At 53.0% G+C, this 27,974-nt stretch overlaps 1 long non-coding RNA gene across 1 annotated transcript in view; it reads left to right on the forward strand.

Annotated features, from left to right (window-relative positions):
• Nucleotides 1-21,719: 21,719 nt before the first annotated feature.
• The window catches only part of LOC139044820 (uncharacterized), a 107,408-nt gene continuing 101,153 nt past the window's right edge, over nucleotides 21,720-27,974 (forward strand). Inside the window, exon 1 of the long non-coding RNA XR_011502087.1 lies at nucleotides 21,720-22,054. This is a non-coding gene — a long non-coding RNA (uncharacterized lncRNA). The remainder of the gene's footprint in view (nucleotides 22,055-27,974) is intronic.

A 27,974-nucleotide genomic window follows, 5' to 3' on the forward strand; every position in this document is an offset into this window, starting at 1 on the left:
ACATCAAAGCAAAGAGCCAAACTGAGAGGCAGAAAGGCGTTCATTTTGGGTTCAAAGAATTACAATTAGGGGTACACAGATTTGAGCAGCAACTGGAAATAGCATCCCACTGGGACTAAGAAACCAGGGCTTTTAAAGGCAAAAGAGGGAGATTTGCATTACAAAGAACGTTAATTGGAGTCGGTGACAGAAACTTAATTTTGACTAAACATAATTAATTGCTAAGGCTGACTACAAAGAGGCAAAAGTCTGTCACTGTGACAAGTTGCAGGTTTATTGCAGGATTCTCAGAATATTGGAGTCTTGACTGAGTTCAAAAGATCATATTCTGCCCAATGAGGACGTGCATAAGACCCATTTCCATAATGGGTTTCTGGCTCCATTTTAAAGCCCTTAGACATAAGTGACCTGTTTGGTTTCCTATTTCACACCGGAAATGTTCAGTGTCTTCACTAGGGTTGTGCTTAGCCGCAGGTATAGATATTTGTCAAAGCGTACTGAGATGCAATCTTAAGGCGGATGTGCATCACTATGTACAATTTAATGCAAATTGAAAAAAAAACCGTGGCATGAAGATAAGCAGCTGAAGGACAATGTGGACGGTATGGAACACATAGTAAAAAGCTCAGAGGCAATGGGTACTTTCTATTAGCACACCTGCTCACACATGTACAGGTGGAGGTAGGTTGGAGATGACAGCCTTTAGAGCAGCTATCATGGCAGCTGACAGTGAAGTGGCAGGAGTGGCACCTGGCACTGGGAAAGTCACTGAAGCAGAGGGAGAAGAGCCCCAACCACGGTGGTTGGAAGAAGTCTTCTGGAAGAACAGAGGCACCTGGAGGGATGGGTGACTGTAGATGAGGCATTAGTAAGGTCCCAGGTAAGGCCTCAGAGTTTACAGCCACACCCTCCCTGTTGGAGGGCCCTCCCACAAGCTGGCATTGGCTGAGAATGCCTCATAGTGCTTTGACTCGTAGCCACATGCAGTCACCAGTGACCTGACACCTGGTGGGACTGTCCGACTGGGCTGGACACTCTTTGAGAAGTGCACCAGGTCAGTGCTGTGAACCACAGCGATGGCCTTCTGGTTTGGTGGCCTCGGTTCCAGCTTAGGCCAGTCCCTTGGGCAAGTGGGCAGCAGTGTGGCTTCCCTCACCAGACACATCACTAACTTCACCAAAGATGTGCTGAGAAAGGGGACGCAAAAGGTGGAAGAATTCCCTGACTCGGGGAGAAAGGAGATGGAAGCCATTCAGGCAACTGTACCACCCGAGAAGGAGAGACTGGAAACTCCAGCTTTGAGAGACACCAAAACTTTATAGGAAACCCTAGAGGAAGAAGACACAAGGCTTCCCTCCCTGGAAGAAGAAAACAGTCACCAGAAAGAAGAACTGGAGCGACTGAGAGAACAGGCTCCAGCCTCACCTGTGGTTGATCCTAAACTGCTAGATGCTGTTACACCACTACCATCTGAGGTCTCTGAGTCGAATGTGATAAAAGGTCATATGGAGTAGCAAACAAAACATGGTCAAAAGATAACCGAAGAGCAAAAGCAGAGGAAGACACAACGACTTCCGTCTTTCCTAGAGCAGAAACAGGAAAAGGATGATCTGACATACCAGCACAAGCAAATGCATAGGAAACACACACAAGTCTATTGAGCCAAACATGAGGAAATGGACAGCTTGCAAAACACCACAGAACAAATCAAAACACAATTGCCTGAAAAACCCCAGGACATTCAAACAGAACATTCTGAGATTTTTTTAAAAACAAAAGTTCGGGGTCTTGCATAACAACTGGAAGTGAAAAGCATAGTTTCTGTAAAGCTGAAAGTAAAAGATTAGAAACAGAAAGAAAAGAGCAAGAATGGGAGATGAAACTTCAAATTCAAAAGACAATTCCTTTAACTGAGGAAGAGGATTGGGAGAACCCTTTTTCCTTTGACTGGCGCCCGGCGCCTGCATCCTGCTCCCGATTCCAAATTTCGCGGGGTCAACAACTGGCACCGCTACTTCCTCCTCTCCCTGGGCTGGAGGCAGCACCGCCTCCCGCTTCCCTGAAGGCCCAAGGGAAACGCACGCACCGAGGGGATCCCACCGGCTGGAAGCCCCTTTACTGATTTCCTCTGTCTGCACTTGGACCTCAAGGGTCTGCGCGGCGCACCCTGCCCGCACGACCACCCCACGCCACTCCTTCCTCGCCGCCACCCGCCCCGCTGGAGCCCAAGGCTGAGAATCCGGCTCCAGCACCCGCCACCCCGCCGCGCCCCGCCCCGCGTCCCCCCCCTCCCCCAGCGCCACCGTCGCCGGTGCTGCGGCACGCGCCCCAGGGATGGGAGTCGTGGCCCCAGGCAGCCAGCACGGGCGCCAGGGTCGCCGGCAGGACAGGAGAAGGCTCAGGTCCCTGCTCCCGGGGGCGGGGCCCGGGCGGTGGAGACCCCGACGGGTGCACGGAGGGAGGCAGCCTACCCGGGCCCTCACCTGCCCATGCTCTGGTGGGCCCGCGGCCTCCCGCAGTGCAACGGCCACTACCTGGCGGCGGCGGCGGCTCCCCTGGCCTGCGGGGCTCGTGGCGCGCGCACTGGGCCGGCCTGGCGGCTGCTCCCGCCTGGCCAAGTCAAGGCGGCGGCGGCGGGGCCCGGCTCCCAGGCCCGCGGAGCTCGGGGCTGGCTGGCCGGGACTTTCTGGCCGCTGCGGTGGCGGGTCCCCAGGCCGGCGGGGCCAGCCGCTCTGCCCCCGCGTCCCGCGCCAGGGCAGGAGCGCACGGCAGGCCCAGGGCGCGGCGCGCAGCCGGGCCTCGGCCGCCAGCCTCGAGTCGGGCCCCGAGGACGACGTTCCGCCGGGCTCAGCGGGGCTGGGGGCCGCGCGCTCCACGAGGACCTCTGGGTCCTTTCCCCGCTCCACCGCCCGCTCGACGCATGGGGAAGACTCCCTTCCCTAGGAGAGTCCGCCCCGCGCTGACAGAAGCGGGCGCACAGCGTGCACGCGGTGTGCCACAGCCCGCCTGTGGCGCCCGAGAGCCCCCAGACTCCTCCCGGGGACCGCTTGTCCAGGCAGGGCCGCAGGAAGAGGGGGGCGAGGCGGCGGGGCAAGGACCGCGGCGACTGTGTGGGGGATGGCAATGGTCAGGGTGCTCAGGAGGGTCGTGCTTCCACGCAGGGGGCCGACGTGTGTCCAAACACACTCGTCGGAACTCTGCAGGTGGAGGCGGGTCCCCACGTACCTTGGCCCTCCGAGTGTTCTCCAAGCCGGCTCGGAAAATCCCCGGCTGCAGGACAGGAGGGAGCGTGGGAGGCGCTTGGCGGCAGTCAGAGCCCTGGGTCCTTTCTGCCCACACGCGCTGCCACGCGCACAGGTGGCGGTGGTGTGGGGATGGCGGCCTTCAGCGCGGCGGTCCTGGTGGGCGGCCCCAGGGGGCAGGAGGGCCGCCTGGCCCCCGGGGGGGGCACTGAAGCAGAGGGAGAAGGGGGCCCACCGCCGCGGTGGGAAGCCCTGGGGCTGAGCGGAGGCCCACGGGGCTGGCGGTGGGGGGGAGGGGGAGGAGCGGGGCACGCGGGTCAGGAGGTGGCCATGGGTGAGGGCCAGGCTGCCGGCCTCGCGGTTGCGGGCAGCCCCTCCCCTCCCCTCCCGGAGCCCGAGCCCAACGGTTGGAGCCCGCGCCCCGCCCGGGCCCCGCCCCCAGGCCGCCAGCCCGCCGTTGCCTAGCAGCGCCTGGCTGTGATTTGACTCTTAGCCTCGGGCAGCCACCGGGGCCCTGACACTTGGCGGGACTGTCCGACTGGGCTGGACGCTCTTCGCGGAGCGCACCAGGTCAGTGCTGTGACCCGCAGCGATGGCCTCCTGGTTTGGCGGCCTCGGCCTCGGCTCCGGCTTAGGCCATTCCCTGGGGCGAGTGGGCGGCAGCGTGGCTTCCCTCCCAGCACACCTCTCTGACTTCACCAGAGGTGTGCTGAGGAAGGGGACGCAAAAGCTGCCAGACTTCCCCGACTCGGGGAGAAAGGAGACGGAAGCCATTCAGGCGACCGGACAACCCGAGAAGGAGAGACAGGCAACTCCAGCTCGGAGAGACACCGCAACTCTGCGGGAAACCCTCGAGGAAGGAGGCACGGGGCTCGCCTCCCTGCAAGAAGGCAGTCACCTGAGGGAAGAACTGGAGGGCTCGAGCCGCTCCTGTGGTTGACCCGAACACCCTCGACGCCGGGACACAACTAGAATCCGAGGTGTCTCAACTGAAAGGGATCGAAGGTCACCTGGAGGAGGAAACCCAGCATCCTCCAAGGACCACTGAAGAGCAAAAGCAGAGGAAGGCACAACGCCTTCCATCTTGCCAAGAGCAGAAACGGCAAGTGGGCGATCTTAAGGAGGCGCCCGAGCCCATGCCTAGAAAACGCGCTCAGCTCTCTTCAGCCGGGGAGGAGGAAAGCGAGACCGCGCAGAACACCACAGAACACATCCAAACCCCGTCGCCCGAGAAGACCCAGCCCGTGCAGACAAAACCTGCTGAGATTTGTCAAGGAGCGAGAGCGGCGGGTCTTCGTCGGCCAAACGGAAGTGAAAAGCATGATGGGGCCAAAGCTGAAACCGAACCTTTAGGAAAAGGGAGAGAAGCGGCAGAAGGGGAGATGAAACTTGGGACCGAAAAGACTATCCCTCTGACCGAGCAGCTTGATGAGCCGGACGAAGATGCGACCGGTCCACGAACTCAGACGATCCAGGCGCAAGACTGGGAGAGCCAGGGCCTTCCCGCTCGCCTAGCTTCGGCTGCCTCCGTCCAGGACGCGGGGGGTCTCCAGCAGCAACTGCAAGCATATGCTTTGGAAAGGGAACGAGTGTTGGCCGTTTTCGACGAGAAGGTGAGGGAAAACAGCCACCTGAAAAGGGCGTATCACACAATGATGGACCTGCTGGTGGCCAAAGAAGCAGAGCTCGGGAAGCTGCGAGGCGAAAATCAGACACGGCGCCCTCGATCTGACAGCGGCGGTGAGGACATGTTTCAAGAAGCGATCCGGCACTTATCACGCCTCGTCCGAGCCAAAGACATTGAAATCGGTGCCTTGAGCCAGAAATGTCAGACTTTACTCACCATCTGGCAAACGTCCAACGCTGGCCATGAGGTTCGGGGCATGGACGCGAATCAGTTGGAGGAGCTTCTCCGGGAACGGGACACGTTGAAGCAGTGGGTCAACGTGCTGGAGGAGTGGCAGCGGCTGGTGCTGACCGAGGTGCACAATCTGCAGCGGGAGTCATCCCAACTTCAGAAAGAACTCCCACCACCCGAGGCACGGGCCTTAGTGGACAGCGAGGAGAAGTGTCGGCGACAGATGCACTCTGCCGCCCCGTTCCCCCGTCCTCAAGGGGATGCGACCCAACTCCGGCTCTTGGGGAAGAGACTGGCACAGATGCAGCTCAGCCTAGAGCAGCTCTGCAATGCCAAGGAGGTTCTTTTGGGTCCACCCGACCTCACGTCACCACAGCCGCCCGCCACATCGTCGCGGACTTGTGAGGCAGCCGGCTCTCAGGAGGCAATTAAGTCCGAGGCGCTGGGCGAGTCTTCAAAAGGGCCGCCAGCAGAGGTGGAAGCCTTAAGGAGAGCCACGGAGGAAAAAGACGCAGCCATCAGAAGCCTCCAAGAGGAGATTCAGAGACTGTCCGAGGCGATGGCCGCCACCTCGGAACTGGAGAGAGAAAGACACGCACAGACGGATTCCGAAATTCAGCGGCTCAAGGAGAAACAAGAGGCTTTACAGAACACGCTGGAGGACAAAGAGCTCTTAATCAAGGCGCAGAGGGAGGAATTCCTCTCTCTGAGGGAAAACCTCACGACCCAAGCGAGCGAAAACGAACTTTTGAGGCAGGCGGTGACAAACCTGAAGGAGAGAATAGTCCATCTGGAAGTGGATGCGTGCCAAGTCAAACAGGAAAATGCAAAGCTGCTGGAAAGGTCGAGGGAGAAGGACACCGAAAACCAAGCCTTACAAGAGACGAACATGCGCCTCTCTATGATGCTGAGGGAGAAGGAATTCGAATGCGTCTCCGTGAAGAAGAAGGCTCTGGCTTTTGAGTGCCTCCTGAGAGAAAAAGAACAGGGCCGGTCTGGGGAATTAAGCCAGCTTCTCAATGCAGTGACCTCCATGCAGGAAAAGAGCATTCTCTTTGAACAGGAGAGAGATGAGGCGGCGCTGGCGCTGAGACAGGAACGAGTGGAAAACTGCGCCCTGCGGGAGGAGGTTCACCTTTTGCGGGACAAGGAAGCGCGCTTAGGCCAGGAGCTGGGGAGGTCTCGGACACAGGCTTCAGAATGCGAAGACTGGCATCTCCGGGCAGCGCGGCTGGCAGAAGACAGAGCGGCTCAACTCAGGAGGAAGGTCACGGCACTAGAGGAGAGGCTCCTGTCATCTTCCCACGCCATGCAGAAGGCGAGCCAGCGGGCCGCTGCCCGGGTCGGGTCCCTGCAGGAACAACTGACTGCTGTCACCGAGCAAAAAGAGGAGACTGCCCTCCAGCTGTCCGCCTCCCGGGAAGCAGAGAAGCAGCACGCCGGAGCCCTGGCCAACCTGAAGGTGGTCCTGGCCGAATGGATGCAAAAGGCAGACGGTCTGGAAGGGAAGCTGAGGTCGCTGCAGGGACAGCTGGAGAGAGCGCAAGCTGCCTCGCGCCTGCAGGAGGAGCAGATCGGAGAACTGCAGCGACAAGACGAGGCCCGACAGGAAGTGCTGGAGGACATCCAAAAGAAGTGGACCGACTTAGTGAGCACCCTGGAAGGAAAAGCAGACAAGGCCCTCCTGAGAAAGCTCTTCACGGATGCCTTGCAAAGCGCCAGACACGAACGCCGGGAAGCGTTCCGACAGATGGGAAGCACCCTGGGTGTGGAAAGGGAGGAAATGGAGCAGTTGCTGCAGGAAGAGCAGGGCGGCCTTACCAGATGGGTGACTGGGTGGCTCGGATCCCGCAGTGCCCCCGACATGCCTCGGAGACCCAACCAGCAATCCGAGCTCAAGACTTCCTTCTCAGAGCTTATTGTGAATTTTCTAGAAGCTGAGTCTCAGGGAGCTTCTCCACCTCGACAGCTCCCCGCTCAGCCCAGGAAGTGTCCCGAAGCACCCGCAAGGAAGAGACTGGCTAAGAACGTGCCAGCTCTTCTGAGAACCACCCTCGCAGCCACCCCCAGAAGATCAGATGGGAATCCCTGCTCCCCAGCCGTGTCTCTCATCGACCCACCCGGCCCCGGAACCGGAGGGTCTGGGCACCTTCTCTTAGACGCCGTGACCGACATCGTGCCCACGGGCACACCTTGGCTGCTGCCACCCGCCAAGAGTGCTGCCGGGCTGCTCCAAGGCCTGTCCAAGCCCTAGAGGCTCCCCAAGCCGCAGAGGAGATGACGGCGCTTTTAGGAAAGCCGGTCCCTCGCTGCGGGTTCCTTAGCACAAAGTGGCCTTGTGCTAAAGGTCACAGGTTTCTCTGCGGCTTTACTGGAGCTTTCAAAGAAACAGCTATGGTTCACGCTTTTAAAAGGGTGTTGCTGCAGGTAGTCACCCAACTTAAAGCGGACATCACTTCTCTGGAGAGCAGGCGCAGCACCGGTGGGATCGCAGGCTGTGGGCCAAGGACGCTTCTGAGTCTGTTTGTCACGCTGTCACTGTCTCCGAGGAGCTGGGGGGCGTGGGGTGGGGGGTGGGGGTTGGGTCTGGGAGGTGGGGGGGTTGCGGGCGGGTGGGGGGTGGGGGGTGGGAAGGGTGGGGGTGGGGGGAAGGGGGCGTTTATTGAGCTTTCCCTTGGGGAGCGGGAACCTAACTTGCCTTAGTGCTGCAGAATCAGAAAGTGCCTGAGGGCGCCCACTCCCGGGACAGTAGGAAGAAAGGGGAAGGGCACCAACGTGCAAAGGGCATCCAAACTTCACAAGGAAAGCTTGGTTTCCCCCGGCTCGGTCCTCCTCCTCTTTCCACTGCCTGGGAAACCGCCCTCGGGTGCTCTCCTGCCTCTGGGACAGACAGGAAAACTCCTAAGCACGGGAGGATCTTATTCCCTGACTCGCTTTTGGTTGAAAAGCCAGTCACCAGACGTCAGAGATCTTTGCAAGGGTTTACGAACTGCATCTTGTTGTTTTCCAAAGCAGGGGTCTGTGGTCTGTGGTCCGGATGGACACCGACTGACTGAACCGGCGCCTCGCGATGGGCATGGAAGCCGCTTCCGCCCCCAAGCCCATCAGAGGGCCGTGGTCAACCCCCCCCCCCGCCCCGTTTCCTCAACAGCCCCTCCAAATCTCCATCGCCTGCCTCAAGCGGGATCATCCTCATACCGTTCGGTACCCGAAGAGATCAGAGGCCAGCTAGTCAAGAACTCTCCGTTTCCCACACCCCCCCACCCCCGTTTGAACATCCCTCTACTACTCTCCACCCACCCCTCCCCTTTCCCTTTGGTTTTCCAGGAAGAGGGATTCAGCTTGGCAGTTCCAGGGTCCTGGCTCCACGTGGGGTGCCCTGGGAACCATCTGCTCAGCCTCCCCCAAAGATCTCGTTCCCTCAGTTTGCCAGCTGCTTTCTCTTCGGCCCATCTCTTTCCTTAAGCCGCTGAGCACACCCAAGTCTCTCCCAGCATCCACACCTCTCCTTTCTGCTCCTCTACCACCGCCTTCTCTCTCTACCTGTCACGGCTAAGCTGCTGCCAAAAGACCTCGACTCCTCGTCAGCCATCCAGTCATCACCTTGTCTCTCAGGGGCTCCTCGAAAGACTCCCCACATCTCGTCACCCTCACGTCCTAGCAAGAGGCCAGGGCACGCCCTTCGGTTCCTTTGTGTTCCTAAACTCTCTGTGGTGTCTGAGGAATGCTGCCCACGTCTTCAGTCTCTGCAAGTTCTCTCCACCCTCTTTCTCTGGGGGATGGCCCCCTCCCCAGGTGCCCTTCCTAACCTCAGACCCTTCTGTCTCACTTTCCTCTGCGGCTTCTCCTCCTGACCACTTCTCAAAGGGTTCTGTTCTCGAAGGCACGGTCTTCAGGGAACAGGAACGCCTCGGGTCTCAGAGCAAGCTCATGTGCTCCTACGATTCGACTCGCCCGCGGATGCCCAGGGCTTCTGAGTGCATACGACTGACGTCACCCTGCCCCTGACTCCACGCTGCTTTCTCTAACTGTCTGCTGGACGCACCTCTCAGGATGTGCAAAGGCTTCTCAAAACCGACACGTCCAAAAGGGAGCCCGGTATCCTCCAACAAAACCCTCCCCCTCCTCTTACCTTCCTTTCATCACCTCAGAAAACCTCTGCCCCTCTCATCACCCGAGAGCGAGAGGCCTCAGGGCCATGCTTGAGCTCTCTGTCTCACACACTTCGCAGCCTACCGACTCCCAAAGGGAGCCGAGCGCCTTCCCTTCTTTGCTGTCCCCGCTGCTCTGCCGCATGCCTTCCTGTCTCTTGCACGCAACCAGCCCAGTAGACTCCTTACTGATCTTGCCGGCTGGCCTCCTGGCACACCACCCCCCCCCCCGCTTGAATCCATCCTCCACACTGTTGGGAGGGTGACCCAAGAGGAAAACCCTGCCGTTACTGACACCACGGTGCCCGGCAACCACAGGGGTGGACGTGGGCAAGAAAGTAACCAAAGTTTCTGAGGTTGTTTTGCAGAACAACAGGAAGATGGCAGAGCAGAGAGCAGCTTGATGGCAGCCCCCCGGCCCCCGCCCTACTGGACGTCATGCAGAGGCTTGGACCAGCTGAAATGACGGATCGCCCACTTTCCGCGTCACGGACAGAGATCCTCGGCGTGCAACACATCGAACCCCACTGACTTGGCACTTGTGACCCACGAAGAAATACGAGCGACAGTCGCACCTGAGCAGAGGACTCTTCAAGCTTCACCCCCAGCGCTCTCCTGGTCCCACCCCTACCCTGAACCCCAGATAAATGCCCCAACGTTTTGTTTTCCCTTTGAGGAGGCGGGTTTGAGTTTTACTCCCACCTCCTTGTCTGGCCGCCTCTTGATCATAAACTTCTTTCCTTGCTGCAACCCTAACGTCTCACTGATTGGCTTGGCTGTGAAATCGGGTACCCGGACCTGAGTTTGTGTGTGGTCCCATTGCTTCCCTGCTTGAAAGGAATCCAGGGTTCTCCACTGCCTGCAGGCCAAACTGGAGCAGAATCTCCAAGGCCTCGCCCCTGCAGCCTTCCTCCCTGCTCCTCACCCACACGCGGGCCACCCTCCCGCCACGTGCGACTCTCTGCAGACCCCAAACAGGTTCTGAGTCATATGACTTCAAGCCCAGGAGCCTCATGGTGGCAGGGTAACTCCTTCAATCCAGTGCACACTGGAAGTCTTTAATTTTCCTCTGCCTGACCTAGATGGCGAGGGATGGATTCCTATGCACCTTAGGTTGATGGGGATTTCCGAACACTGAACAGGTGAGTTCAATGGCAATTTCTTATTTATTTACACAGGCAGCCTATGGGACCACACTCTACACCATATGGAGCCACATAGGAAAGTGCACTTGGGGAGAGAGTAAATACGCAAGGTGGTGGGGGACAGTCTTTGTAGCCACAGGAGAGGTGCGGTGTTCCCTGGTTCCCACAGGAAGGTGGGACTGGCTCATTTGAATAATTTCACAGGTGAGAAGGAAACTTGAGACCACTACTTGGGGAGCACCCATGCCTGCTCCCTGTGATGAAGGGGTTGTTTGGCGAGGGGATCTTATCTCTGGGAGCTGTGGAGGAGGGAAACTTGCAGGTAGGCCATTTGAGGCCCTCTTCGTTTAGCAGGTTTCAAAGCAACACTTCATATTGAATCTTCATCTCAGGCCTCACAGTACAGTTGTCTCTCTCATGCCTTGACATCGTCTTACACCCTGGTGATATCTGAGACATTTAGGGAGGAGGAAAAATGCTTCCCTGGGAAACAATGTTGGCACTAGACCAGGAGGGAGAGGGGGTCATCGACAACCTTGAGTGTATGAACTTTCATTGATGTTCACTCACTTGATCCCAAGAGAATTCCCAAGCAGCCAAAGGTTCTGTGGGAGAGGTGACATCCTGCAGCTCCATCATATTTGGCAATGGAGGGAGGACAGGGGAGGGCACCCCATCTGGCAGGTCACACATGCCACAGGGCCCGGGTTTGGATCCATCCTGTTGCAAGGAAGCCTTGGTAACCTTCCCGCACTTGGTTTTGTTTTGTTTAGTTTTGTTTTTGAGGAACATTAGCCCTGAGCTAACTGCCGCCAATCTTCCTCTTTTTGCTGAGGAAGGTTGGCCCTGAGCTAACATCCGTGCCCATATTCCTCCATTTTATATGTGGGACCCCTATCACAGCATGGCATGCCAAGCAGGGCCATGTCCGCACCGTGGATCCGAACTGGCGAATCCCGGGCCGCTGAAGCAGAACGTGTGCACTTAACTGCTGTGCCACCGGGCCGGCCCCATCTTCCCGCACTTGTTGGATGCTACTTCCAGGACTAAAGTGATAATAGGCAGCTGGGGATGGAGGCTCAGCGTCTGGGAGAGATTCTGTTTCCAGAAGAGGCCAGTGCGTGGCCAGTAATTGCTGCTCTAATATGGCAGAATACAGGGCCAAGGAGGCGGGCTTCCTGCATCAGGAACCCACAGACAACTTATGCACATCCTGCATTTTCCAGAGACTCCAGGAAGCCTGAGAGGAGGTTGCCGAAGCCTCTTCCCCACAAGAGTCTCCGAGGGCTCTAGTGGGAGGGACTGTTGATTTTAATTTGGACAGCTCCTAGAGTCCTTTGTTGGAGGGGGTCCCCACTGAAGCTGGGCTCATTTATAAGTCACAGCATAAATGGCCTTAAGTAAAATTTGTAGACAAGGACTATATTGCCTCCAGAAGCAAAAAGGGATTACATGATATTGGATTGTACATCCTTCACAAGTGTGTCAAACAAATGTCCTCGAAGGAGGAGGTCACAAAAGTTATGTCATGCCTGTACTCCTGGAGAAAGGGGGATCCGGTGAAGGTCTTGTCTGCAAAGACTGCCTGTGAGAGCAGAATGGCTTAGTCCCTGTGGGTAACAAGGCAAAAACATGTCCCCTCAGAGGTGATGGCAAACTGTGGCTGGGCGGATGTTGAAACAGGCTCTGAACAGAGCATATTAACCAAATCTATAATAGCAAAATATTCAGCCACGTGTAAATGTAGTTGTGCCCAGGAGGTTTAAGTGTACCAGGATTTATTTCCATCAGGTACAGTCAGACACAAAGATACAGAAATAACTGTCACGAAGGAAGAAGTTTTCTCTCCTCACAGATTCCGAGCAACAGAAGGCAGGGTACACCATGGAGGGCCACACAGGGCAGCACCAGGGTCGGTCAGGAGACAGAAGGAGTGAGGGGAAAACGTGGGCAAGAGCCTTTCGTGTGGATTCCAGGGGAAGGAAGGAGTGAGGCAGGGTGAGCAGGTGTTGGCTTGGCTGGTTTGAATCATTTCAGTGGGCTCAGGGCACAGCAGTGTCCCTGGTTGTCTGGTCCCCGTCCCTGGGGTGACGAGGGCAAGGGAAGAGTGGCCCAGAGTGGAAGAGCCTCAGAGAGGAGGGGGTTGAGGGTGTTGACTCTAGATGATTACGTATGAAAGGATTGCTCAGAGGAGTCATTTACTATCTGTAGCAACTAGTTAACCCTGGCAGGGCAGTTCCTCCAAGGTTGCCGAGGCCTCAGATGTCAAAGCCTTAAATACAGAAACTAGAAAACATACTCATTTCACTAGGTATAACCATAATTTCAGCCCTTGTGTAAAGTCCATGAAGGTTTACGAACTAGGGCATGTTAGCACATGTTAAAGTTAGTTCAGAAACTATGTTGTGGAGGAACAAAGGCCAGTTAGAACCCTTTATCTTTTTGCCATATAAATTAGTCTAGTAAATTTTCAATTTCTAATTGGGCCAAATTGTGAACCTTTCTGGAATTAGTTCTTTTGTGTCATTGCTTCCTCCGCACGTATCCAGGTTTCTCTCCTTTATTTATCTTTTGATTGGTCTGATGGTCACAGGATGCACTTGGGGCTGGGAGATTGTCTTTCTGCTCTGCTCTTGTTTATCAGTTTTCCATCCAGAGAGGCTCAGGTCGGGAGCATCAGGGTTAGGGCCTCTCTCACAGCAATGGTTGTATTTAAATCAGGTTTGAATTAACACCTTCACTGTGCCACAGGGGTGCTGTGCATTGTTTTCCTCATAACCCTGAGGATCAGAGTTTTGTGCCACCCTGGCTTAGGTGACAGAGTGCATTGGAGGAGCCCACGGCCCCCACCATGCAGATGTTGAGGGGTGGAAGCCATCTTCTGCTGCAGCCCTACCTTCTCCCCGCTGGGCACTGCTTCCCTCCCCCCACCTTCTCTCCGTACTTATTCCCTCGGGATATTTTTGCCTGGAGAGTCACAGTGTTTGTGTTTCTCCATTGGATGACATGCGGACAGACCTTCAGGGTGGTTATGTGGAAAGGAACCAGGTGTCGGGCCTCAAAGACAAGTGTTCTTTCCCTCCAGGAATGCCAGTCAATCTCCCCAGTGTTGAAGTCCACATCCAGGAGGTCATTTGTCTATGGCCAAGGTGGGGGCCTCGAGCCCCTTGATGACCAGATTAGTCCTTTGGCATGCTGGTCAGGAACAAAGCTAAGCACAGCCCAAGTGTGCTGGTTCAGAGTTTCGCATTGGGAGAGAAGTAGAACACCACACGCTCCCCCATAGGCACTTGTTCTTTTTGATCTGTGCCTGGGCCATGGGCTCCCATGCTCGTGGACCTCGAAACCCTTATGGCTCTGGAGAGCCCCTGACAGCAGCATGATGAGCAGCAGCACAGGAGATGGGTGAGCTCACTGCCTTTGCCTGAACAGCCCTGACTCTGGAGGGAACCAGGGAGTCATTCTGAAATCTTCCTGGGGTCATGGCCTTCTCCTTTCCTCAAGCCAAACAAGGGGTCATCCCCAGGACTGTGCTGGGGGGACACTTTCCCAAACAGTGTCTCTGTGACCGCCCCAAGCAGCCACTGATGGTCATCAGACTAGACACAGTGACTAAGGAGCATCAGCCTGAGATTCAGGAAATGGAACTCAAGCATCCACCAGTTAGGAGGTTGTGTTGTCGCTGCCCTCTGGTAGGAGGCTGGGAGACCACCTGCCAGACACAGGCCACACCTGATGGCACCTCACTCTGGGATAGAGTCAACTAAGAATAGGTCTCACTTTCTGGGGAAGAATGAGACACTGGGGTGGGGAAGAGATGGCAGCATCCACTTGAGAGAACAGAACATGAGCTAAAGCCCAAGCTGGCCGGCAATGGGCCCTCACTCCCCAGATAGAAACTGCTGCCAACGACCCCGATAGTTAGCAAAGGAGTAGTTAGTGAGCACTGCCCAGGTGTCCTCAGGTGAGGTTGGGCCATCCTCCTTGTGATGCCAACTGTTTTAGTCACTTCACTCCATTGGTGAGAGGGAGTTTTCCACCCTAGACTCATGGGGGTGGCTAAACACAGTACACTCAACAGTGGACAGGTGGAATGGACAGCAGTTTATAAGTTTATCACATATTCTCACAGCCCCAGGAGGAGGACAGCACACACCATGCAGGGCCACACGGGGACTGCACTTGGGAACAGATGGAACAAGCAGAGGTTTGGGTAGGAACAGGACTGTGTGGTAACAAGAGGGTGAGGTGAGCCCTGGTTCCCACAGGAGGGTGTGGTGGGCTTGTTGGAATGATTCTGTGATAGGGAACTGAAGCCTGAGGTCAGGAACAAGCAGGCACTGTGTCTGCTCCCTGTGATGAGAAGGGGTGTTTGGCCAGGGGACCTTATCTGTGGGAGAATAGGGGGAAGAGGAGTCGGGAATTGCAGTTAGGCCATTTGCAGTCCCCTTGATTTGTCAGATGTCAAGACAGGTCATAATATTGAATCTTAATTTCATGCTTTATGTCACAAGAAGTTATTAAAAATAATTCTTGGCTCTGGCCCAGTGGTATAGAGGTTAAGTTGGTGCACTCCACTTCGGTGGCTCAGAATTCACCAGTTCGGATCCCAGACACAGACCTATGCATTGCTTATCAAGCCATACTGTGGCAGGTGCGCCACATATCAAGTAGAAGAAGATGGTCACAGATGTTAGCTCAGGTCCAATCTTCCTCAAAAAAGAAAATTCAATTAATAAGTAATTCTTCCTAGAAGTGATAATATAGTTCAGCAATATGCTAGGATAGAAAATAAACATGTAAAAGTCAGTTGTATTTCTACGTACTAGCAATGAACATGTGCACAGGATAGCAAAATTAACAGTACACTTGGGATCACTAATAAAAATAAAAGACTTAGGTGTAAATCCAACAAAACTTGTCCAGGACTTGTATGGCAAACTCTACACAACACTGACAATAGCAATGAAACAGCTAAATAAGTGGAGAAAGATGCCATGTTCCTGAATTGGAAGACAAAATATAGTAAAGATGTCAATTCTCCGTAACTGTTATACAGATTTAATGCAATCAAAATCCAGTAAATTGGTTTTGTAGCTAGAGACAAAGTAATTCCAAAATCTATACGGAAAGAGAAGGAATTAAAATAGCTTAAACAACTCTGACAAGGAGGAAGTGGGAGTAATTGAGCTACTCAGTTTCATAACTTATTATACAGGTACCGTAAGCAAGACTGTGTAATATTTGCAGAGGGATTGACACATAGATCAATGGAACTGAACAAAGAACCCAGATATAGCCCCAACAAATATGCCCCACTGATTTTTGACAAAGGAGCAACAGCAGTTCAATGGAAGAAAGTTGGTCTTCCAAGAGACTAGAGCTACTTAAGGCTTGGGAGCAAATCACAGGTCAAAACGTAGGCAAACGGAAACACAGGGAAGGAAGAAAATGGTTGACTGAGGTACTACCAGGTGGTGATGGAAAGGGAGGGATAGTTGGCGCCTAGCTCAGGAGTAAAGTTACAACTACCCAATGACAGCTTATTTCATCTTTCTGAATTTAGCTGCTTCTAATTGACTATTTCCACAGGCGCTGGTGATTTTCCCGTCAGCTACCACACTCCAAACTGAGGTCACCACTAATTGTGTATACGGTGCCCCAGACTCCGTTAGCCTTCCCATTAGCATCATTCTCAGGCTATATGAGATGGCAAGATGGCTCTCAGTAGCTTGAAAGGTACATCCTCCCAGGTTCAAGTCTGGCCAAAAAGAGAGCTCTTCCAGACTTAGTAACTCCTGGTTTGGTTCAACTCCTTGGATTCGTTCAGATTGGACCCACCTGGTCACCGCCCTCCCCTGCCCCAACACACACATACACACACTCCTAAAGTATCACTGGGGTGTTCTGGGTATCAATGCCAGGCCGTGGTAAGGTTCTGCCCCCCGTGCCAAGCATGGAGCCTCATGTGATACAAGTGGACTGAAAGGAGAGTTTAGTTCTTCAGAATAAACTCTAGCTGTTGTTCGAGAAGAAAGCAATCCTGGACAGCCAAGGCAGCAAATGACCACTTGAGCCTCTTGGGGAGAAAGGCCATGGTTCATGCCCAGCTTTTTCTCCCAATATTAGTGTTCACAGGGATCGAAACTCCAGTTTCTCTTTTCTTGACTTTGTCAGAGGAGGCAGATTAGCCGGCAGCCACCTTCTCTGGCTGGGACATTGTTCATGGCTCCCCCAGTACAGTCGCAAACTTGGAAGCATCATGCAGCTTGAGATGGTTAAGCTCACCATTTCCAGACTCTACTGCTATGTCCTAAAGTTTCAGCCCCTTGATCAGGAGCTTAAATGGAATGAGCTGGCCCTGCCTGAAGGAAGGCTTTGGGGTGGCCTCACAATGAAAAACTGACCAGAGTCCTCTGAATCACCAGTTTTTCTGAATCGGAGGCTCAGCAAAGAACACAAGAATTCTTTGCTCATCGATCAACAGAGGTGTATTGGTGCATCTGCCTCCACCTTCTTCCAGTACCCCTCAGCCTCCTCATCTAGACCGATGGGATCCACACCTTCTACTGTGTGTCGTTGACACTTCTTACCCACACACACGTGTGGACTGTGTATGCTGCTGAGCCCGACGACTATGCTTGTTCAGTGGCTTGCAATACCCTCTAGGCTGAGGATGAGTCAAAGAAAGTGGTGTATTTCATCTCCTAACCTCTTCCCTTGGATAAACTGCCCCACCTCAGCCTCTTTCAAGGTCATTTCTACTTTGCTTATCAGTGACACCCATTGGTTCCACAACTGAATGAAGAGGAAGCAAGCTTTTAATATCTGATCTCACCCCGAGGGAGACAGTAGTCATGGGTTTCTGTTGTTGTGGTTGGTTGGTTTGCTGGCGTCCACGTTCATCACCAGAGGTGGGACAGGGCAAAAGCCCCGCAGCATCAGGGCTGCGGCGCGCGCGTGCGCGCGCGCGAGCGAGGAGAGGAGCGCGCGGCTGCTGGGCCGCCGTCCTGGGAGGCGTGGGAGGCGTCGGCGAGCCGCGCCTGCCTGCCCAGAGCCGAGCCCGGCGGAGTCCGGCCGCGCTGTGCTGCTCTCTCCCGGGCCGGGCTCGTCCGTGGACGCCGCTCCATGTCCCCGCTGGGCACAGCAGCCCGGGCCCTCCACAGCCATGGCCGCTAGCCTGGGGAGGCCCTGCTTCAGCTCCCGCTCTTCCTGCTCGCCGGACACGGACGACCGGGGCGCCTGCGAAGATGATTCCATCTGAGAGAGGTACCTGGGGGGCGTGGGCCTGGGGGCCGGTGGGAGGCGAGCGTGTACCTGAGGAATAGGCTTGTGCGCCAAGAGGTGCCCGTCAGGTCGCGGGACAGCTGTGCGGCGCGGGGACCGAGGGGGGTCTCTTCGTGCGCTTCAGGCGTTCGAGGAACGGGCGGTGTGTGCCAGGCACGGGGCCAGCCTGGGCATGCGGTGCCCGGGAGTCGGGCGCTGAAGCGCCACCCGTGGTCTTGGCTTCTTGGCAGGACAGACGCGAAGTCGATAAGGACACTGGTCTCGAGGCGTTCTGAGGAGTGCAGGTCTCCCTCTTTTCGAGGCTACGTTCCGTTGGGGTTTTCACGAAGCCTGTCGTGGCCCTGAAGCTCAGGCCGGTTCAGGGGAAGTGGCCTGTCGAGGGCCACATAATATTTGTGTGCAGAGCCGGTGCTTTCCAAAGCCCTTGCCTGTGCAGAAGTCTGCCTGTTAGGGGTGCAGTGGGGGCTGTCCGGGGAGCGTTGTGAGCACAGGTATGTGCCCCCCACTTGAAAGTCTGGAAAAGAAAGCGTGAGGCTGGAGGGTGCTCCGTTCGTTCCCTCCTTGCACAGAAAGTCTGGAGAGTTGACTTTGGGACAAGTCCTTCCTTTCCTCTGGTCGGTACGTGTTCGGTGGCCTGGACACTTGGTGAGCAAGACTGACAGGGTGTTTGACGTACTGGACCTCACAGCCTGGTTGGAAAGGACAGACAGGCAGCAACCAATTACCTAGGAGATACGTAAAGGCAATTTTGTGTTGAGTGTTGAGAAATACGGCATTTTACTGTTAGACTTTGTGACTTAGGCAGTGATATTGAAGCTGAGAGCAGATGCCTAAAAGACAAGGAGGACTTGTGCGGGAGAGTGTTGGGACAGGGCAAGGGAGGAGTGTGGCCTGTCAGAGGCGCTGAAAGAATGCCCTGGAGACTGGGGCCACCGCGTAGGGACTGTAGGGTGGGGAAAACAAAACTTTTCGATTGAGGCTGGCGCTTTCTCTAGGTTTTTGGAGACTAAGCGTGGTGATTCAGAACGTGGCCTCTGGAGCCAGACTCTGTCAAATGGGTCCTGGCTCTGCCACCTACGGGCTGTGTGAACTTGGGCAAGTTACTGTACCATTCTGTGTGTCAGTTTCCTGATCTGTAAGACGGGGATGATTATCATACACACTCCATAGGTGAGTGTAAAGGTGAGAGGATATTTCATATCCGTAGAGTACTGAGAGCAGTGTCTGGCCTTTAGTAGGCGTTAGTAGTGGTTGATTAAAGAAATGGATAAATGCATACCTAAGTATTAAAGGCTTGGAGGCTGTCCCTGGTGAAACGTGTGAACTTGAATGGATTACACCCAACTTTGTTTTGTTTCCTTTCCGGCTTGCAGTTGCTACTGACCGCATCTGCAGCACTGTGGAATTAGAAATAATCTCCCTCGACTAGGCTGCTCTTAGTAAAACCATCTAATGCTGTCCAAATTATCCCAGGGAAATAAAAGCCAGTAGTAGAGTAGGGTTAGGCTTATTTAATATGTATTCTTTATATTGGTTTGTTTAGTGTTTGTTGGTAACCTTTTTTTTTTTTTTTTGGCAAAGCTGCTCGGTTAAAAAAAGCAGATTAGCTATGAAATGGTTCAGACCCAGAGAAAAGTAGAGAGTCGTGTAAGCAGAGCACGCCTTTCCTTGACTCTCTGTCGAGGGCTTTTGTGATTCCAGCTGCTCTCTGCCTCAGACGAGGTGCCCTCTGCGTGTGCAGTCATCTAAACAGTGCAGGGTCTGAGACCGTGGAGAATCCAAGGCGGCAGTATAGTCATGCTTTGCTTAAGAGTGGGGATAAGTTCTGAGGAGTGTGTCATGGTCAGGCAATCTCGAGACTGTGCAAACACCACAGAGTTCCTCAACCTGGATGGCAGGGCCTCCTACACACCTAGGCCATAGGGGACTAATCTGATGGGACCCCCGTTGTTGACTGAAAGGTCCCGATGTAGGGCATGACTGTACTTCCCAACTCCAAGGGCACGGAAGTGTAGCCTGTGGGGCTTTTGAAAAGAACAGAGACGCTCAAGGCGTACTCTGGACCCACTGACTCAGAATCTACTGGGATAGTTCCCGGCTTTAAAGACCAGACGTAGTCCTCCTCTGCAGACATCTCATCAACGGTTTTTCACGCCGGGTTTTCCCTCATCTGAGAAAACAGGCCAAGAGATTGTGAGGATCCATAGTTAGTGTCTTAATACATTTGGCAGGACTCAGTGTTTTTCATGTTCTGTGATACTGGGATCTGCATCCCCACTGTAATGTGTTAAACCTTGAAATCTTGTCCAAAAGTCATGTCATTACCTAGAGAATCCTTCTGTGAATTCCAGGCAGATTGCCATCTTTCTGCTTCCGCCTCCTCACCTTTACAATGGGGAGAATAACGGTAACCTACCTTTTGGATGTGAGGATTAAATGAGACAGTTGGTGCAAAGCAGTCGGCACAGGATCTGGCACAAAGTGAAGCCTTCAATAAATTATGATTACAGTAGTTTTGATTTCCCTCCAGTCGGAATATAGTTTAGTTGAAGTTAGTGGCTGTGTCACAGCTGTGTCTCAGGCTGGTGTCTGCCGCCCTGAGCTAAGCCATGAAAATCCCTGGAATAACTTTTCAAAAGCCTGTTAGCCTCTTGAGGCTCCTACACTTTTTTATTTTATTTTATTTTATTTATTTTATTTTATTTTATTGCAGTAACAGTGGATCCTAAGATGATATAGCTTTCAGATGTACGTTGTAATATATTTTGAATTCTGTGTAGATTACATCGTGTTCACCACCCGAAAACTAATGATAGTCCGTCACCTCACATGTGAGCCTCATCACCCCTTTGGCTCTGTCCCCTCCCGCCTCCCCCTATGGTAACCACCAATCCAATCTCCTTTGCTCTGTGTGCGTTTGTCGTTGTTTTTATCTTCTCCTTATGAGTGAGATCGCACGGTGTTTGACTTTCTCCCTCTGATTTATTTCACTTCACATAATACCCTCAAGGTCCATCCACGTTGTCACAAATGGCCGGATCTCATCATTTCTTAGGGCCGAGTGGCATTCCATTGTGTATACATACCACATCTTCTTTATCCATTCTTCCCTTGATGGGCACCTAGGTTGCTTCCAAGTTTTGGCTGTTGTGAATAATGCTGCAGTGAACCTAGGGGTGCATGTGTCTTTCTGCATTGGTGTTTTCAAGTTCTTTGGATGAATAGCCAGCAGTGGGCTAGCTGGATCATACAGATGGTAGATGTATTCTTAGTTTTCTGAGGATGCTCCATACTGCTTTCCATAGTGGCTGCCCCAGTGTGCCCTCCCACCAGCAGTGCAGGAGAGTTCCCTTCTCTCCACATCCTCTCCTACCCTTGTCTCTTGTCTTGTTAATTAGAGCCATTCTGACCAGAGTAAGGTGACATCTCCTTGTAGTTGTGATTTGCATTTCTCTGATCGCTAATGATGTTGAGTCCCTTTCCATATGCCTGTTGGCCATCCATATACCTTCTTTGGAGAAATCACTGCTCAGATCTTTTGCCCGCCTTTTTAATTGGGTTGTTGATTTTTTTTTGCTGTTGAGATGTATGAGTTCTTTCTGTGTTTTGGATATTAACCCCTTATCCGATATACGGTTTGCAAGAATCTTCTCCCAGTTGTTAGGTTGTGTTTTGGTTTTGCGGATGGTCTCCTTTGCGGTGCAGAGGATTTTTTTTGACTTTGATGTAGTCCCATTTGTTCATTTTGTATTTTGTTTCCATTGCCCAGTCAGACGTGGTACTTGAAAATAGGCTGCTAAGACTGATGTCAAAGAGCATACTGCCTGCGTTTTCTTGTACAGGTTGCATGGTTTCGGGTCTGACATTCAAGTGAAAGCCGAGGGAGGAGGCTGCATTTCCCCGAGAGCGAGCGCAGCGGGGACCCTGCGTCCCTGTCAGCGCACCTTCCCGCTCCGCGAAGGTCCGAAGCGTGTGGGCGGGGCCGCAGGAGTTCTCCCAGGAGGGTGTCCCTGTCGCTGTGCGCAGTCCACCGCCAGAGGGGGGGCGGGGCAACGGCCGGGCAGCGTCTGGGCGGCGCGCGCGCGGGCACGCCCGCGAGCGTGGAGAGCAGCGCGCGGCTGCTGGGCCGCGGTCCTGGGAGGCGTGGGAGGCGTCGGCGAGCCGGGCCTGCCTGCCCAGAGCCGAGCCCGGCGGAGTCCGGCCGCGCTGTGCTGCTCTCTCCCGGGCCGGGCTCGTCCGTTGGGCACAGCAGCCCGGGCCCTCCACAGCCACGGCCGCTAGCCTGAGGAGGCCCTGCTTCAGCTCCCGCTCTTCCTGCTCGCCGGACACGGACGACCAGGGCGCCTGCGAAGATGATTCCATCTGAGAGAGGTACCTGGGGGGCGTGGGCCTGGGGGCCGGTGGGAGGCGAGCGTGTACCTGAGGAATAGGCTTGTGCGCCAAGAGGTGCCCGTCAGGTCGCGGGACAGCTGTGCGGCGCGGGGAGCGAGGGGGTCTCTTCGTGCGCTTCAGGCGTTCGTGGAACGGGCGGTGTGTGCCAGGCACGGGGCCAGCCTGGGCATGCGGTGCCCGGGAGTCGGGCGCTGAAGCGCCACCCGTGGTCTTGGCTTCTTGGCAGGACAGACTCGGAGTCGATAAGGACACTGGTCTCGAGGCGTTCTGAGGAGTGCAGGTCTCCCTCTTTTCGAGGCTACGTTCCGTTGGGGTTTTCACGAAGCCTGTCGTGGCCCTGAAGCTCAGGCCGGTTCAGGGGAAGTGGCCTGTCGAGGGCCACATAATATTTGTGTGCAGAGCCAGCGCTTTCCAAAGCCCTTGCCTGTGCAGAAGTCTGCCTGTTAGGGGTGCAGTGGGGGCTGTCCGGGGAGCGTTGTGAGCACAGGTCTGTGCCCCTCCCACTTGAAAGTCTGGAAAAGAAAGCGTGAGGCTGGAGGGTGCTCCGTTCGTTCCCTCCTTGCACAGGAAGTCTGGAGAGTTGACTTGGGGACAAGTCCTTCCTTTCCTCTGGTCGGTGCGTGTTCAGTGGCCTGGACACTTGGTGAGCAAGACTGACAGGGTGTTTGACGTACTGGACCTCACAGCCTGGTTGGAAAGGACAGACAGGCAGCAACCAATTACCTAGGAGATACGTAAAGGCAATTTTGTGTTGAGTGTTGAGAAATGCTAGATGGCCACTAGATTTGGCCTGGGCCCGTAGTTCCCCTCAGTGATGGTTAAGTTTACATGTCAACTTGACTGGATCATGGGGTGCCTAGATATTTGACTAAACATTATTGTGGGTGTGTCTGTGGTGGAGTTTCAGGATGAGATTAACATATTGATTGATAAAGTCAGGAAAGAAGATTGCCCTCCCTAATTGTGGGTGGGCCTCATCCAGTCCATTGAAGGCAGGAATAGAACAAAAGGCAGAGGGAGAGAGAATTTTCCCTCTATGCCTGTCAGTCTTCCAGCTGGGATGCTGGTCCTGTCTTGCCTTTGGACTTGCATTGAACTTACACTATCAGCTCTCCTGGGTCTCAGGTCTTCAGACTGCAGGTCTTAGGGCTTCTCAGCCTCCGTAGTCATGTGAGCCAATTCCTTATAATAAATAAATATATATACAGATGGTCCCCTGACTTACAATGGTTCAACTTACAATTGATCAACTTTACAATGGTGCAAAAATGACACATATTCAGTTGAAACCATACTTGGAATTTTGAATTTTGATCTTTTCCCAAGCTAGCTCTAGACAGTATGATGCATGTGATCCCGGGGCGAAGACTGAGATACTCACAACAAATTGCACGAGATATTCAAGACTTTATTATAAAACAGTCTTTGTGTTAGATGATTTTGCCCAACCGTAGGCTAATGTAGGTGTTCTGAGCACATTTAAGGCAGGCTAGGCTAAGCTATGGTGTTCGGTAGGTTAGATGTATTAAATGCATTTTCAACTTATGATATTTTCAACTTATGATGGGTTTGTCAAAATGTTAACTCCATTATAAGTCAAAGAAGATCTGTATATTATATACACACACATATATATAGCTCACATCTCATGTCTTTTCTTGGTCCAGTGGGTGGTTCTCACCTGGCCAAACCTCAGTTTCCTCATCTGAGCATAAAAGTCACTATTCTCTTTATGAATCTTGTGCCAAAATTCAGATCAACACAGGCAAGTCTCAGCATTCTCATTATGTCTTGCATGACTGATTTCCTCAGGATTAGAAACAGAAAATGTAGAAAAAAGGCAGAAAAAACCACAGCAAGGCTCAGGCAAAGCCGGGAAGAAGTTTTGAATGAGATACTTCAGGACCTGGAGACATATGTACCAAATGATAGTGATGGAGAGAGTGTACAACTGTGTCTAAATGAGGTCTCCGACTTGCCATCTTTCTTAAGCTCTGGATCCTGCTTGCAGCTTTCCGTGGGGTATGTCTTTTTGGATGTCCCGTAAGACTCTGAAACTAAACTTGGCACTTCCCCTCTCCTCACCTGTGACTGGCTTCCTCTCTTCTGTGGCTCATTCCTCGGTGGACGGTGGTACCACCTTCCAGAGGTGCAGATCATAACCCCATGTCGTCCTTGACCCTCGTCCTCTCTCCAGCCACTCTCTTGAATCTGCTTCCTCCATTCCGTTTCCATTGCTGCCACTTCAGGCCCCATTAGCTCTCCCTTGGACCATCCCACCTGCCTCCTTCCTGGTCTTCCTCTCTGCTGTCTTGCCCTCCTCTGATCCGTTCTCCACACAGCAGGTGTTTCTAAAACAAAAATCAGACTTGTTGCTCCTTGCCTAAGACTTCAGTGGCTCTAGGTTGTCTCCAGGATGAAGTCTAAACCACAGGTGTGTTGTTCCAGGCCCTGTGTCCTCTCCAGCTTCATCCATGTCACTCCGCCTGTGCACTTTGCCCAGTAATTCCCTAACACGTCATGCTGTCTGCTCTTGTCCTGGGACACACCCATCCTCACCTTTTCCTGCTTCTCCTGGGTAACTTTTCCGTACCTTTTGGAACTCAATGTGGGTGTCATTTTGTCTGGGAGACTTTCTCTGATACTCTTTTTCTCCTGTGAGGCAGGATCAAGTCCCCCTCTTTTTGCACTATGAACACCGCGTAATTCCTGACTACACCATTTATCACAGTGTATTAAACAGTGGTTCCACGAAGCCAGCCGCTGCTGGATGCTCTTTGTACCCAGCATGGTGACCATCTCCTGTGGATCCTGGCAACAGAAGTTCAGTGGAATGGTCAGAACCAACCACCAAGGTTCAGGCATCCCTGAACCATCTGCCATCCCACGATAGCTCCCTATTTTTGCGCATACCCACCTGACAGACTCCTGCTGCTTTAAAATGTACCCGGGATTTATTTTAATCAGGTTTGGTAAGACTCACAGACATAGAAATGACTGTCATGAAGGAAGAAGTTTTTATCCTCACAGATCCCTAGAAACAGGAGGCAGGGCACACCGCAGAGGGCCACACAGAGCAACATCAGTGTGGGTCAGGAAGCAGAAGGAGCGAGGGGAAAACGTGGGTGAGAGCCTTTCTTGTGGATTGCACGGGGAGGAAGGAATGAGGCAGGCGGGGTAGGCAAGCTTAGCAAGTTTGGGATTGCCTAATTTGAATCCTTTCGGCAGGACTGTCCCTGGTTGTCTGGTACCTGGCCTTCGAGTCATTAGGGCAGAGGGATAGTGGCTGGGCATGTAAGAGGTAGTGGGGGGCTGGGGGGGGCCCATGTTGGTTTGCATATGAAAGATGTGCTCCAGGGTGAGTCATTTGCTAACTCTAGGAATTAGCTGACACCTGGAGGGGCAGTCCCTTCCAGCGTCAGCAAGGCCCCAGGATGTCAGAGCAGTAAAATAAAAAAAAACACATACTCAATTCACCTCCCCATACTTCACACTTGAGCCTAGATCACTTCCTCAGGCTAGATTATTAATCATACATAGCACGCTATGCATCTTCATCATGCAACTGATGTAATTGTGGGATTATTGGGATAAATGTCTGTATCCCACATTGGACTATAAGACAAGTGGACAGAGGCTCAAGGTGTATTTCTCTCCATTGTGTTCCCAGCCTGGCATGTAGGAACCACTCAATAAATACTTGCTAAATGAATATATGAGATTAATGGCACTATCATTCTTCTATGAAAAGAAAAGTTTATTGAATTTTGCTTCTATCTTGCTTCTTTCTTCTGCTTTTATTTAGCCTATTTATATCTATATTCATTCACATGGAAAGAGTTCTGTAATATATTGTTCGATGCAAAAAGCAGGTTACAAAAGAGCATGTATAGCATGATCTTATTTATTTAAAAAATATATATACACACATACATGTAAATCTATACACATATATTCATGTGTCTATGTGTGTCTGGAATGGTGTCCAACAAAATGTTAACAATGTTTATCTCTGGATGGTGAAAATTCACATGATAAGTAATTTCATATAAACGCACACTCATATATGTATATATATACACAATATCAGTTTTTTTAATTTGAATTTTCAACATGGAATTTTATCAGAATAGGATTGTTACTTTTGCTTTAGGTAAAAGAAATAAAAACTCTCTTAGGAGTTTTTAAAGACATAGCAAAAAGTAGGTACTCAAAAATATTGGTTCCTTCTTGTCTTCAACCAGCCTGAGGACTATCCAGTAGATTACAGATTGGCAAATTCGTCTGTAAAGGGCCAAATAGTAACTATCTTAGGCTTTGCTGGCCATACAGTCTCATAGCAATTACTCAGCTCTGCTATTGTAGCCTGTAAGCAGCCATGGATGATACAGAAATGAATCGGTCTGGCTGTGTTCCAATAAAACTTTATTGACACAGACAGGAAGTGGCTGGATTTGGCCTGTGGACTGTAGTTTGCCAGCCCCTGTAGTGGAGAGTTAAGGGTGGCACTGTGGTGGCGATTGTTCGCAGATGACAGGGCAGAGAAGCTCTGTTCCATGAGCACACCCCAGGCCCACAGAGGGAGCCTGGTAAATGCCAGAGCAGGGGCCCATGCAGCAGAGGGCTTTCACCTGTGGTCTGTCCAGAGTTGCTGTATGGAGGGCACAGAGTCCACAGGCTTCCTCTGCCACCTCATCCTACAGGTGACAGTGAGGCTTTTCATTAAAGACTGAAATGAAGGGGCCAAGCCCCCACGGGGAGGCAGTCTGTGCAGGACAGCTCAGCTCCCAGTCTTGGTTCTCCATGTAGTAACTGCCCGGTCTTGGAGCCTCAATCCTTTATTAACAAAATGGGGATAATGATAATGACGCCTGTCTCATAAATGGAACGTGCTCAGCCTGGCCGTGGCACACAGTTAGTGCTCAACAAATGACCCTTGGTATCATCACCTCATCAACAGCTGCAGTCATGTTCCCCTGGGAATTTAGAAGAATGTACGTGAGTGCACACCAGCATGTGTTTGTATATTTCCACACACATGCACGGGGTTTCCATCCGTCTCCCCAGTGGCCCTCGTTTGTGCCTACACACCCCACCTTCTGGAAAGCTTTGCTAGAAGAATAAGGACCATCCTGCTTGGCCCAGGACACAGCTGAGGCTGGAGGAGGATGTTAGGGGAGATGAACTGAGGGTAACCCACTTTCATTGTGTTCTGTGCTCTTCACTCACCCAGCTGGGTTCCCGATTTCCTGGTGTTCTTTGACAAATAGCCATCCCTCTGCCTTCCAAAACCCCCAGAAAAAAAGTCAGACCATGTGTGCTGATAAGGCCTTGATTTGGAGGAACATCTGGCAGCCTCCGTAGGGTCACCTTGACTCTGTTGCCTCAGCCACCGTTCCCTTGTCACAAACAGGTGCCTGGCTTTACTTTCTGGAGCCAAATGCCTCCCCAGCCACAGCTCTCTTATTAAAATAAAATCGATCATGGCCCTTCTGTTTAAAACTTTCAGTCTCCATTTAGAAACCTGTGTCTACCTGAAAGTCCTAGTTGTTAGTCTGCAACCATCTCTTCTTTATTCCACAAATATTTATTGAGCACCAGCTGGGTAGCAGGCACTGTTCTAGGCACTGAGGATACAAGAGTGAAGGAAACAGGCAAGAACCCTGCCCTCACGGAGCTCCATTCAAGTGGAGGGAGGTCAATGATACCAATAAATGATGAAATATGTACTGCGTTGCGTGATGGTAAGTGCTAGAAGAAAAATGCAGAGGAAGGGAGAGGGAAGGACAGGACGATGAGGCTGCTGTTGCAGTCCTTTCACCATCAGCCCAGCTTCCTTCTTTAGGCTCTCTTACCACCATAGCCCCCTGTGCTCCAGCCTCACCAACCTTTCCACCCT

The sequence above is a fragment of the Equus asinus genome, chromosome 3 (assembly GCF_041296235.1).
Source record: "Equus asinus isolate D_3611 breed Donkey chromosome 3, EquAss-T2T_v2, whole genome shotgun sequence".
NCBI classification, from domain to species: Eukaryota; Metazoa; Chordata; class Mammalia; order Perissodactyla; family Equidae; genus Equus; species Equus asinus.